Source organism: Chrysochloris asiatica, unplaced genomic scaffold, assembly GCF_000296735.1.
Source record: "Chrysochloris asiatica unplaced genomic scaffold, ChrAsi1.0 scaffold00013, whole genome shotgun sequence".
Lineage (NCBI taxonomy): Eukaryota > Metazoa > Chordata > Mammalia > Afrosoricida > Chrysochloridae > Chrysochloris > Chrysochloris asiatica.
In genome coordinates, this window is record NW_006408531.1 from 13,021,678 (window position 1) to 13,036,046 (window position 14,369).

The 14,369-nt window shown below is 37.5% G+C and overlaps 1 pseudogene; it reads right to left on the reverse strand.

Moving 5' to 3' along the window:
* The window catches only part of LOC102830026, a 25,258-nt pseudogene extending 24,487 nt beyond the window's left edge, over window positions 1–771 (reverse strand).
* Between the last annotated feature and the right edge of the window lie 13,598 nt (window positions 772–14,369).

Below are 14,369 nucleotides of genomic sequence, written 5' to 3' on the forward strand. Positions count from 1 at the left end.
TAGGCCATGATTAGGTAAATTAATTGAAATCTAATGGTCAGTTGTGAAATTAAGGCTTTTCCACCCAGTGCAGTATAGAGGGGCAACATCACACCAGCAGCCTTTATAGTTATTTCACTTTATTTTTATATAATGTGTGTCATATAGTGACATATGTGGATATATATTTGTCTTTCTGAAAATCATTACACAATTTCAGAAAATGTGTTAATAAGTTAATTATTCAGTCAAAGTTTAGAATGCGGTACAAATGAGCACATAAGTTAAATGGCAAGGTTAAAGTTCTTCTGCAAAAATGAATTTGAAATATAGACTCATGATAAGAGTTGAATTAAAAATAAGTATAATTATGGTTGCATGAAGCAGGACTTATCAAGTTTTAAAAGTATGATGCCCATGGGCTAGACACTGCTAGATCCTCAGACTAACGAGATAATTCACTACGAGCGGGAACCAACTCAACAGCATGTCAACAACAGGGGTTAGTATTCCAACACATATTTTAGGGAGACACAATTCAATCCATAACAACACCTGATCCTATGATCTTGAAGATGGCTTAGGACCAGGTAACATTGGGTTGTGTTATACATAGTGTCGCCACAAGTTGGAGCTGACTGCACAGCACTAATAAGAGAGCAAGTCACGTCCAACCCTACCTTCCCAAGTGTTCTGGCAGTACTGGCTGGTGTCCCTGAATGCATCAGCACCTTCTCTCAATTTCAGGACAAGTTGTCCAATAGTTCCTAGCTCCTTTTCTTTTGTCTTCATCTTTCCACCACAGGAGAGCTGCTTTCTGCTTTCTACATGAAGGGATGATGGGAGAGCCAGGTTTACGCCTTAGAAAACAAACAGGTATTCTGGGAAAATGCACTTCTTCAATGTGATTCTATCACGCATTGCCCAAGTCTGCAAAACAGCTTGCATCTCAGCTTCATTGTCTCCTTGGGCTTTAGAACAATTTTAATGAGGGGTTTCTCTCAGTGGGTTGGTTGGCATAACTCAACTCTACTAGTTTAACATGCATGACTCAATTACACAAGAGTTAGCTAACGAGCAATGAGGAAGAAGTTACAGGTTAAAACAAATGGTGCCTAAATGAATCAAGTGCTGCCTTTCAGATGCCCACCATTCAACAAAGACCTGGCAAGACATTTTCTTCCCTGGGTATGAATCATCCAGATAAAAAGGGGAAACCAGGGCCACCTACGTTCAGAGCTTGTACAGTATGACCTCGAGGCCCAACATCTACCAGGAGCTTCCTAGCAAAAGGCTGAGCTCCCAAGAATAAAAGGGCTTACACATCAGCATTAAATAATTCTCTTAGAGATGCAAATTTCTAATTAGTTACTGTGGCAACTGAAGAGGCCTAGAAGTAAGCCCCTTACACAATGAACCTGAGAGTTTACTTTTTTGATTTACTACAGACAGGCAAGAAGCAGAGAGGAGGAAAATAAATATTGCTTTAACTGCGACAAGAGAAGAAAGTAAAACAAGTGAAGGGATTTCATACTTTTGTTCCCATTCCTACTGGTCTAAGAAGAACATTGTCCTTGACAGACAGAATCCAAATGCAGAGAGAATCCAAATTCTCAAATGTTTAATAGAATCAGAGTGGTTATGAATATAACCCAAACATAAACAAAAATATGTCTTAATTTAGGTTGACATCTTTATTTATTTATGGTGAATATGGTTTAAGACTATGACATTGATGGGCCTTTTTTGTTGTTTTATTTTGTTTGGATGGTTTTTATTCTTTTCAAATTTGCCAGCAGTTTCTCAAATCTTTTATTTAATATGGGGAAAACAAAATCTTCATGTTCTTGGAATATCTACTTATTAGGGAGAGAAATCTATTTCCCAGCTTTGAATAATACATGAAAAAGAAAGGATAAAAGTACTCACAAGAAAGTCCTGGGCATTAAGGATAGAATATTAATTTTGTGGAGACATGAACCAATGAGAAAATTTGTCCCAGATGAATTTTTAGAAATAGCTATCTTAAAACTAACTATTTAGCTTGAAGTCCAGGAGACAACTACATAAATGTTTGCTTTATCTTTAAGTAGAAAAAAAGAAGAGAGAGAGAAAGACTGATTTTCGGCCAACTTGTGAAATCTTTTACTTTCATCCATTTTCTTTTCTAACTGTTTTAAATCAAATTTAGAGTTGTAATACTTGCTCAATAATTCAACTACAACTTTGGATTTTAGAACTATGCTTTAGATTGTAAGTGCCTCTATTTAGTAAATAAATTGTTGTTAGTGCCATAAAGTCAGTTTCAGTGAATGAATGATTAATCAAAAAATAAACTACATTTGGGATGAGGCTGTTGTGTTGTTGTTAAGTGGTTTTGAGTAGGTTCTGACTCATAATGATCCTGTGTAGGGTGTCCAACCTGTTATAGGGACAAGGCTAGATTTAGATAATATTGTCCTAAGAGAGATGATAACCTTACATGCTTTTGAAACAATCTCTTCACTACCACTCAACTTCCTCTCCATTTTTCATAGGAGGCTCTCTGTCCTTCACCATTCATATATTTTCCCTCTCATCTTCCTCATCAAACTTCACTTTTCTAGTTTCTCAATCATTTAATATTCTTTTCTGTGTTAGAATATATAAGCTTATACAAATTTTGAATTAAGGGAAGCAGAATGACTTAATGGTTTTAAATGGAAGTTTCTATACACTCTATGGAGTCCTGGTTTAGATTGCACAGTAGTTTTGAACTGCAAGGTCTATGGTTCAAGCTCATCAGCCGCTCCTCAGAAACTCTATACACTAAGGGTTGGAACATACTCGACGGTACTTAGCAACAACAACAACAATACACTCTATGGAGTCCTACTGTGGCACTGTAAAATAGTGTGCTGGACTGCAAGGTTAGTTTGAGCCGCAAGGTTGCAGTTCCAAACCAACAGCTGCTCCTCTGAAACCCTATACAGTGTCTCTATGAGTCAGAACTGACTCAATGGCACTTAACAACAACAACAACATACATATATATTTGCTGGAACTGACTGAACTGTTTTTTAAATGTGTGGCACTGTAGGATAAGCACTGAACTGCTAACTACAAGATTGGCAGCTCAGGCTCACCAGCAGCTCCTTGAAAACCCTATACAGGGTTACTATGAGTCAGAACCAACTCACCAGCACTTAAGAATAATAATAATAAATGTATATGTTGGTGTTTGCCATTGAGTTGGTTTTAACTGAGTTGTCAGCCAAAACGAAGTTTTTGTAGAGTGTCAACAGTGTGGATAGAGGTGTATTGTCATGCAAGATCACAATGCCCTTGGAAAGCAGTCCTCCATGTTTAATCCCAAATTTGTTTATTGTTGTCAGGTGCCATCAAGTCAGAACCGACTCATAGTGACCCCATGCACAGCAGAATGAAATAATGGAAGTTCTCTGTCAATATACGATTGTAGTCGCTTCTGTATTACCTTTAGCAAAACTTTACTCACTTGAGATATCAAAGAGATTGTCCGATGATTTCTGCATTCTGTTGGGTCACCTCTCTTTGGAATGGGCACAAATATGGATCTCTTCCAATCAGTCAGCCAGATAGTTGTCTTCCAAATTTATTGGCAGAGATGAGTGAGTCCTCTTGTGCCGCCTCACTTTCTTAAAAGATTTTAATTTGTATTCCATCAATTCCTGGTGTCTTGTTCTTTGCCAATTCTTTCAATGCACTTTGGACTTCCTCCCTGAGTATCATTGGCTCTTGTTCATATGGTACCTCTTGAAATGGTTTAGGCTTCAGCTTTTCAGTGAGCATCTCACTGTAATGAGCACTATTGATTGTTGAACATTGTTCTTGATAGTGTTCCAGTACTGGCCCTTGAGAATCCCAGAAAACTATAAGCCTCAACTTTCCAGATGATGGTTGACTTTTGAACTTTTTCTTGGTCAGCGATTAAGGATGTTTCTATTCCATACTCTGCCGTTTACTCTCATGCTCCTTGTGATAAATCCATGTCTCATAACCAATAACTATTTTTTTAAAGAAGCTTTTACCTTCCTTCAAGTATTGGTCCAAATTTTGTTTGCAGATTGTGAAAAATGTTGATACCCCAGATGCTGCCTCAGTTCCTCTTGGTTATGAAGTCACCAATGAGTTATCACAAATGTTTACCAACAAATTCTCAAATAATGCAATCTGTACTCATTTTAGCAAGAGTGAGGTTTTCTTTATTCAATTTTGCAAAATCAGGTGCCCGATCCAGTAGACACGGGCAGACGCACGGCATGGGTGGCTGGCAAAGAGTTTTATTCCCCTGTCTCAAGAATCCCTCCCCCAGTTAGTATGGAGTTTACAATCTAGTCTGGTGCCGATGGCCTTAATGACTGTATTCTTATTTAAAGTTCCAGGTCCTATAAGAGATTTCTTTTCTCCACAACCAATGTCTGGTCCAGCAATCTCCTGTGCACCCTTTATTCCTGAAGATAAACCATCTTGAGAATTTCTCACAAGACGTCCAAACACTTCTGTTTATGCTTTTCTGTGACTTGTTTCAGTACCCATCTCTAACAGACTTTTGAAACCCAAGTCTGTCATGGATTATTTTATAGGCAGAGTCATGGCTGATTTGAAAATTATTTGCCACATAATCCACTCACTGTTACTCATCTATTTGACAGAATCACTTCACATGTATGCTCAATGTTCTCATCAGCTGTGGATGGGCGTTTTAATATAATGAGATTGCAGATAATTTTTGACTCACCTTAGTGTGTGTGTGTGTATGTGTTTATTAGAATATAAACACACATATATTGTAATATATAGTGTATATGCATATACACAAGTAAATAGATATTACTCATATTTTAAAATGTTGTTTATGTATATAGTGGTGGTTATGTGCTTGGAGTCAGTTCCAACTCACAGTGACCCTGTGAGTTTCTGAGTAGCAGAAAACCTCATCTTTTTCTCATGGAACTAGTAATTTCAAACTGCTGACCTTGATAACCTCAATGTTAGCAACCTCAGCCTGACTCGTAACCAGTACGCTACCAGAGTTGCACTTCTCAAACACAGGTTAGTTTGTTCTTTTGGCAGTTCATGGCACTTTTAATATTCTCCTCCAACACCGTAGCTCAAATGCATCAATTCTTCCACCATCTTCCTTATTCGCTGTCCAACTTTCATATGCATGTGACATTATTGAAAATGCCATGGCTTGGGTCAAGCATATCTTAGACCTCAAACTAACATCTTTGTTCTTTAACACTTTAAAGAGATCTTGTATAGCAGATTTATCCAATGCAATATGTCGTTTGGTTTCTTGACTGCTGTTTTCATGAATGTTTATGGTTAATCTGAGCAAAATAAAGTCGTTGTCAACTTCTATCTTCTCTCCACTTATATGGATGTTATTTATTGGTCTAATGGTGAGGGTTTCTTTTTCCTTATCTTGAGGTGTACCTCATACCAAAGGCTGAGTTCTTTGATCTTTGTAAGTATTTTAAATCCTTTTGGCTTTCAGCAAACAAGATTGTATCATCTGCATATCACAGGTTGTTCTTCCTCCAATCCTGATACCACATTTTCCTTCATATAATCCAGCTTCTCGAATTGTTTGCTCAGAATACAGATTGAATAAATGCGGTGAAAGAAAAAAAAAAAAAAACAAAACCCTGGTGTACACCTTTCCTAATTTTAAACCATTCAGTGTTCCCTTGTACTTCTTGAAGAAAATGCCTCTTGGTATTTGTATAGGTTCTCATGAGCACAATTAAGTGTTCTGGAATATTCATGCTCCTCAATGTTGTCTGAAGCTTGTCATGATTCCCACAATCAATAGCCTTTGTATAGTCCCTATGCTAAATCTCCTCAATCCAGAAGGCAGAGAGCTGGGACACTGGAGACATAAAAAGTCAGTGAGAAGCAGTGGCAGAGAAGTGTCAGCAGCAGAGACATAGAACCAGGAGATGGAGTGCTGGGCTTCTGAACTACAGATTGAGAAAGTGAGGACCTAGGGCCAGGAGATACTTGCTAGAACTAAGTTCACTGACTCACAGAGCTAGAGTTCTATTCCCTTTGGGTGGTGGCTTACGGACAGAATGGGGTGCCCCTGGACATTCAGCAGCAGAAGAGCTTTTTAACACTTGATGAAGAAGGGCAGAGGCCAAGAGCCCACTGGAATAAGAGAGGCCCAGAGCCAGAGAAAAGTTTGTCTTCCAGCACTGCTGGAAAGAGGTTAACCTGAACAAAGAACTGTTTCCTGAGTCATTTCTTATCCTGAATTAGATCCTGTTACTTCTCTAATAAATCCCATAATTGTGAATATTGTCTGAGTCTGTGTGTGGCCACTGCAAATAGTTACTGAACCCAGTACAGAAGCAGCGTTATCGATGGCTGGTGTCAGAACTGGTTAAAAAAGGTTGGAGGGTGGAGATATGTCTGCCTCAGGATCTTGATCCTCCTTCTCACTTATAAAGTTAGAGAAGGTCAGACACCACCCCTACACCATTTTTAAAATTTATACAACAATCTTAAAACAACTGCCAAAATCATCTGGAACACAAAAGATTTCTTGACTTCCAATATGTCAAACCTAATGCACTAATTGAGCACCCTCCTGTTCACAAAAATCATTAGTATTGTGTCTATTTCCCATTATTGTTGTGATTGTAATGTGCATTGAGTCAGTTTCAACTCACAGTGACCCTGAATAGGGTTTCCAAAGAGTGCCTGGTGGGTTTGAACCACTGACCTTGCAGTTAGCAGTCTAGAGCTGATTCTACAGTGCCACAACAGTACTTGTACAAATAGATTAACAAAATGCTTTATTTTCAGAGTTCTGGTGAATATTACACTTTGGGGAATTAATATAGTAGAAAATGTTGACAGTTTATTATGAACATAGCAAAAGCACTAAAGAATGTTTCACCAAAAATTTACTGGAAATTAAGCTGTGCTAAATTTTAGTTTCTTTCTCCTACAATTCAGATATATTTTAACAGCATTAGAAAAATGTAAAATTATAAATTATAGTATTGTTTTCTATAAACAAACCTCATGGTATGTTATAGACTCTTTCACACATATAATATTGGATTACCATTACAGGTGTATTTCTTTTTTAAGTCCACTGAAAACACTTTTCTTTACTTGGTAAACAATAAGTTCCCATCATGTACAAAACCATGTATTGGATATCACAGGAGTTACCAATATGCATAAAGAAAGAGTTCTTTCTCCCAGTGAGATTATAATGCTATAAATTCATGAACAAAACCATATACAAATAGCATGTAAAAGTCAAAATGAAATAAATGTGCTTTTGAGAAAATACTCACTTAACCCCAAAAGACCCTGTAATTTTGGTTTAGGAAGGTAGAGTGAACCAGATCTCAAAGATCTTCTTTTCTAAAATCTTAACAACATAAGCAATAAATAGGTAAAATCCATTTGAGAAATCCATGGTAGATCAGACAACAGAAGGCTCTAGTCTCCAGCAAAATAATGGGACAAAAGTTTACAAAATTCCACCCTGCTTGTTAGAGCTTCATGTGACAACAAACCTCAGCATTCACAGAAGAATTAGGCTGTAGAACTCTGGGATTTTTTAAAATCTAGAAAAATCTTGCTAATAATCTTCAGTTTAGAGAAAAGTAGAAAAGGAAAAGGTGGTTACCAAAAGAGGAGATCAAGCATGATATCCTTCTCCAGGGACTGATGGCTCCTGATAAAATGTCCAAAATATGATAAGGAAAGTCTCACTATCCTGGCTTCTAAGGAGCACTCCAGCTGTACTTTTTCCAACACAGATATGTTTTTTTTGTTTTGTTTTGTTTTTTTGTCAGTCCATGCATGGTACCTTCGGTCTTCTCCAACATCACAATTCAAATGCATCAATTCTTCTATGGTCTTCCTTATTCATTGTCCAACTTCCATACACATATCATGGCTTGGATCAGACACACCTTGGTCCTCAAACTGACATCTTTGCTCTTGGACACTTTAAAGAGGTTTTGTGCAGCAGACTTGCCTAATGCAACCCATCATTTGATTTCTTGACTGCTGCTTACGTGAGTGTTGATTGTGAATGCAAACAAAATGATGTCTTTGACAACGTCAGTCTTTTTTACATCTATCATCATATTATTTATTGGTCCAGTTGTGAGGATTTTTTTCTTTATATTGAGGTGCAGCCCATACTAAAGACTGTATGTAGCCCTTGACCTTCATCAACAGGTATTTTAAGTCCTCTTAGATTTTAGCAAGCAAGGTGTATCATGTGTATATCGCAGGTTGTTAATGAGTCTTCTTATAATCTTGATACCACATTCTTCTTCATATAATCCAGCTTCTGGGATTACTTGCTCAGTGTACAAATTGAATAAGAATGGTGAAAGGATACAACCCTGATGCACACCTTTCCTGATTTTAAACCATTCAGTGTTCCCATTGTTCTGTTCTACCCACTACCTCTTGGTCTATGTATAGGTTCCCAATAAGCACAATTAAATACTCTAGAATACCCATTCTTCATAATGTTATCTATAGCTTGTCATGATCCATACAGTTTAAAGTCTTTGGTAGTCAGTAATACACAAGTAAACATCTTTCTGGTATTCTCTGCTTTTAGCTAAGAACTATCTGACACAGTTCCACATCCTCTTTTGAATCTGGCTTGAATATCTGGCAGTTCTTTATCAATGTATCGCTGAAACCATTTTTGAATTATCTTCAGCAAATTTTATTTGCATGTGATATTAACAATATTATCTGATGATTTCTGCATTCTGTTGGGTCACCTCTCTTTGGAATGGAAACAAATATGGATCTCTTCCAATCAGTTGACTAGGTAGCTGCCTTCCAAATTTCTTGGCATAGATGAGTAAATGCCTCCATGTTGCATCAGTTTGTAGAAAGATTTCAATTTGCATTCCATCAATTCCTGGGGCCTTTTTTTTCAACAATGCCTTCAGAGCAGCTTGGACTTCTTTCAGTACCTTCAGTGCTTGATAGTATACTGCCTGTTGAAATGGTTCACCATCAACTTTTTGGGGGAGACAAGGGGTTTATTGGTTCTGTGTATTCCCTCCATCTTCTTTTGATGCTTTCTACATCATTCAATATTTTTCCCATAGAATCCTTCAATATTGCAACTAAAGACTTCCTTTTTTTTTTTTTTTTCAGTTCTTTCAGTTTGAGAAATACTGAGTATGTTCTTCCCTTTTGGTTCTCTACCTACAGGACTTTGCACAATTCATCATAATATTTGGCTTTACCTTCTCGAGCTGCCCTTAAAAGTTCATAAGCAGTCACCTAGCATGTATCTATTTTAGTATCTACCTGGAAGAAAAAAAAGTGATGAAAACCAAAGACACTTAGAAACAGTAAGTCTAGTGGACTAATGAACCACATGAACATCTGTCAGCATGACCCTGAGACCAGAAGAACTAGATGCTGCCCAGCTACCACAGTCAACTGCTCTGAAAGAAATCACTTTATAAGATCCTGGATAGAGTGGAAAAAATGTGAAACAAAACACAAAATCTGAAAAAAGACCAGACTTACTGGTCAGATAGATATCAGTAGAACCCCAAGACTATGGACCTTGATCACCTTAAGTCCTGGAACTGACCTTACCCCTATGTCTCACTATTCATCCAGGCAATAGGTAGGTATGTAGGGATAACAACATTATACACACCATACAATGGTGAACTTTTCTAAATCAAAAGGGCAGCATTTATTTAAGGACAAAATTCAGAATGGTGGGAAAAGAAGGAGGAATGGGAACAAGATACACAAGGAGGAGGTGGGATATGTGATGTTACATTGAGGGCATTGCAATCACTAACATGATGCAAAATGTGAATAAACTGTTGAATGGACAACTGATTCACTCTGTAAACCTTCTCCCAATTAACTAAAAAGTTAAAAAAAAAAAAACACTAATGCAGGTACTCAGCTATCTATGTCAAGAAATTTGGAAGACAGCTGCTTGACCAACTTCCTGAAAAATTCACACTTATGCTTATTCCAATGAAAGAGGATTGATAGAATACAGAAATTATCTAACAATATCATTAATATCACATGCAAGTAAAATTTTGCTGAAGATAATTCAAAAGCAGTTGCAGCAAAGAGCTGCTAGAAATGTAAGCCAGATTCAGAAGAAGACATGGAAAAAAGGATATATTATGGCTGATGTCAGATAGACTTTGGCTGAAAGTACAGTATACCAGACAGATACTTACTTGTGCTTTAATTACTATGAAGAGACATTTTGCTGTATAGATCACAAATATGGATAGCATTGCAAAGAATGAGAATGCCAGAACACTAAATTATTAACATGAGAAACCTGTACATCAACCAAAAGGCAGTTGTTATAACAGAATAAGGGGATACTGAATGGTATAAGATTAGGAAAGGTGTGTATCAGGGTTATATCCTTTCACCATATTTATTCAATCTGTTTGCTGAGAAAGTAATCAGAGAAGCTGGGTTATGTGAAAAAGAATGTGACACCAGGGTGGAAGGAAGACTCATCAAATACCTATGATATGCAGAAGACATAATCTTGCTTGTTGGAATCAAAGAGGATTTACTGATAAAGATGAAAGACCACAGCCTTCAGTATGCATTGCATCTCATTGTAAAGAAAACAAAAATCTTCACAACTGGATCAAAAAATAACATCACGATAAACAAAGAAAAGAATGAACCTGTCTAAGGTTTCATGTTACTTGGATTCACATTCAACACACATTCAAGCTGCAGCCAAGAAATCAAATGACATATTGTGTTAAGCAAATTTGTTGCCAGGTTCTGCACCAACCTCACAATCAATGCTACACTTATGCCCACTTCTGCTGCCATTGTGCCAATCCATCCCATTGGGGGGTCTTCCTCATTTTCGCTGATTCTCCACTTTATCAAGTGTAATGTCTTTCTCCAGATACTGGCCACTCCTGATAACATGCCTAAAGTATTAGAGACAAAGTTGTCTTATCATCCTGACTTCTAAGGAGTACTCTGGCTAGACTTCTGACATAGACCTGTTTGTTCTCCTGGAAGCCCATGGTACTTTCAACATTATTCTCCAATGCCACAACTCAAATGCATCAATTCTTTTACAGTATTCCCTAATTATTGTGCAACTTTCACATGCATATGAGACTATTAAAAACACTATGGTTTGGGACAGGTACACCTTAGTCCTAAAACTGACTTCTTTGACTTTCTTGAATTATTTGCATAGCGTACAGATTGAATAAGTATGTTGAAAGGAAGCAACACAGATGCCCATTTTTCCTAATTGAAACGATTCAGTATTTCCTTCTTCTAACAACTGCCTCTTGATCTATGTACAGGTCTCTCATGAGCACAATGATATATTCTAGAATTACTATTCTTAACAATCTTATCCATAGTTTGTCATGATTGACATAATTGAAACCCTTTGCATAGTCAGTAAAATGCAAGTAAACATCTCTTCTTCTTAATCTGTCTTCACCACCATCATTTGTCAGTTTGTCGTACTGTGGTGACTTGTGTGTTGCTGTGATTCTGGAAGCTATGCTATGGATATTTTAAATATCACCCGGGTCACCCATGGTGGACAGGTTTCAGCTGCACTTCCAGATGAAGACAGACTAGGAAGAAGGAGAAGCACACTACTTCTGAATATTTAGCCTGAAAAACTTGTCAATAGAAGTAGAACACTGACAGCAGAAGATTATTAAATATTGAGATATGATGAAGAGCACCAGAATATTGTCAGATAGAGTGCCAAAAATGAACCCCTCAGGTTGGAAGGAACTGAAAATGCAACCAGCGAAGAAGTGCTTCCTCAAAGTAGAATTGACTATGATGATGCAAATGGAGTAAAGCCCTTGGGACCTTCCTTTGCTTATGGGCCACAACTCAAAATGAAAAGCAGCAGCTGTAAACATGCATTAATAATAAGAGTATGGCATGTACAAAGTATGAGTCTAGGAAAACTGGAAATTGTCAAAAATGAAATGGAACGAATAAACATCGATATCCTAGGCATTAGTGAACTGATATTAGCCATTCTGAATCTGACAATCACATGGTTTCCTATGCCTAGAATGACAAAACAACGAGGAATGGTGTCACATTCATTATCAAAAAGAACATATCAAGATCAGTCATGAAGTACAACGCTGTTTGTGATGGAATAATACCCATATGCCTAAAAGGAAGACCAATTAATATCACTATTACTCTAATTTACATACCAACCACTAAAGCCAGTATAATGAAACTGAAGAATTCTACCAACTTCTTCAGTCTGAAATTGATCAAGCCTGCAATCAAGATGTATTAATAATTACTGGTGATTGGAATGCAAAGGATGGGACAAAGATGAAGGATTAGTAGTTGGAAAAGCTGGTCTGTGTGATACAAGCGATGATAGAGATCACATGATAGAATTTTGCAAGAACAATGACTTGTTCATTGTGAATAACTTTTAAAACACCATAAAAGATGACTATATACATGGACCACACCAGATAGAATATACATAAATCAAATAGAATACATCTGTGGAAAGAGACAGTGGAAAAGCATATCATCAGCAAAAACTAGGCCAGGGGCAGACTGTGGAACACACCATTAATTGGTCATATGCAAATCCAGGCTGAAGCTGAAGAAAATTAAAACAAGTCCACAGAGCCAAAATTTGGCCTTCAACAAATCCCAACTAAAGTAGAGATAATCTGAAGAAAAGATTAGATGCAGAAGGCACAAAAGACTGAAGACCAAAGAGTTGTAGGATGGTATCATACAGGAAGAAAGCAAAAGGTCATTAAGAAGACAAGATAAAAGGAAAAGACCAAAATGAATGTCAGAAGAGACCATGCAACTTGATCTGCAGCATAGAGATGCTAAGCAAATAGAAGAAATGAGGAGGTACAAGAGCTGAACAGACATTTCAAAGGTCAGCTCTAGAAGGCAAAGTCAAATATTATAAGGAAATGTGCAAAGACCTGGAGTTAGAAAACCAAAAGGGAAGCACTCACTCAGCATTTCTCAAGCTAAGGGAACTGAAGAAAAAAATTCAAGCCTTGACCTGCGGTATTGAAGGATTTTATAGGCAAATTATTGAATGATGCAGAAAGCATTTTTAAAAGATGGATGGAATACACAGTCACTATACTAAAAAGATATGATCGATGTTCAACCATTTCAAGAGGTAGCATATGATCCAGAGCCAATGATCCTGAAGGAAGAAGTCCAAGGTACATTTAAGTCATTGACAAAGAACAAGGCACCAAGGATAGATGGAATACAAATTGAAATATTTCAGCAAAGTGAGATGGCACTGGAGGCACTCACTCATCTATGTGAAGGAATTTGTAGAACAACTACATGGCCAACTGACTGGAAGAGGTCTGTTTTGTGTCCATTCCAAAGAGAGGTGACTCAACAGAATGCAAAAATCATTGAACAATATCATTGATATCTCATGCAAGTAGAGTTTTAGTAAAGATAATCCAAAAACGCCTGGAATAATACATTGACAGAACTTCCAGAGGACCAAGTCAGTTTCAGAAGAGGACATGGAAAGTAAGATATCATTGCTGAGGTCAGATGGATCGTGCCTGAAAGCAGAGAAAACCAGAAAGATGTTTACCTGTGCTTTATTGACTACACAAAGGCTTTCCATTGTGTGGACCATGACAAGCTATGGACCACATTGTGAAGCATTAGCATTCCAGAACACTTAATTGTGCTCATAAGGAACCTGTACACAGACCAAAAGGCAGTTGTTCAAACAGAACAAGGAAACACCAAATGGTTTACAATTAGGAAAGGTGTGCAACAGGGTGGTATTCTTTCATCATACTTATTCAATTTGTATGCTGAGTCGATAATCTGAGAAGCTGAATTGTATGAAGAAAAACATGGCATCAGGATTGGCGGAAGACTCATGAACAGCCTGTGATATGCAGATGTTACAAACTTGGTGCTGAAAGTGAAGAAGACTTAAAATACTGCTGATGAAGACCAAAGATCACAGCCTTTGATATGGCTTGCATCTCAAAGTAAAGAAAACAAAAATCCTCACCATTGGACCAATAAATAGAATCCATATAAATGGAGGAAAGAAGTCGTCAAAGACTTCATTTTGCTTGGATCATCCATCAACACTCATGGAAGTAGCAGGCAAGAAATTAAAGTACATATTGCATTAAGCAAATCTGCTGCACAATCCCTTAAGCAAATAATAAATAAGGGGGAAATCTGATGCAGACCATGCAGACCCAGTCAGGAGTTCAAGTCCCTGTGGGCCCAAGCGTTGCTGACCGTCCAAACCATAGGCTCTGAGGATCAGACTTTAGCCACCTAGCAGACATAGCAAA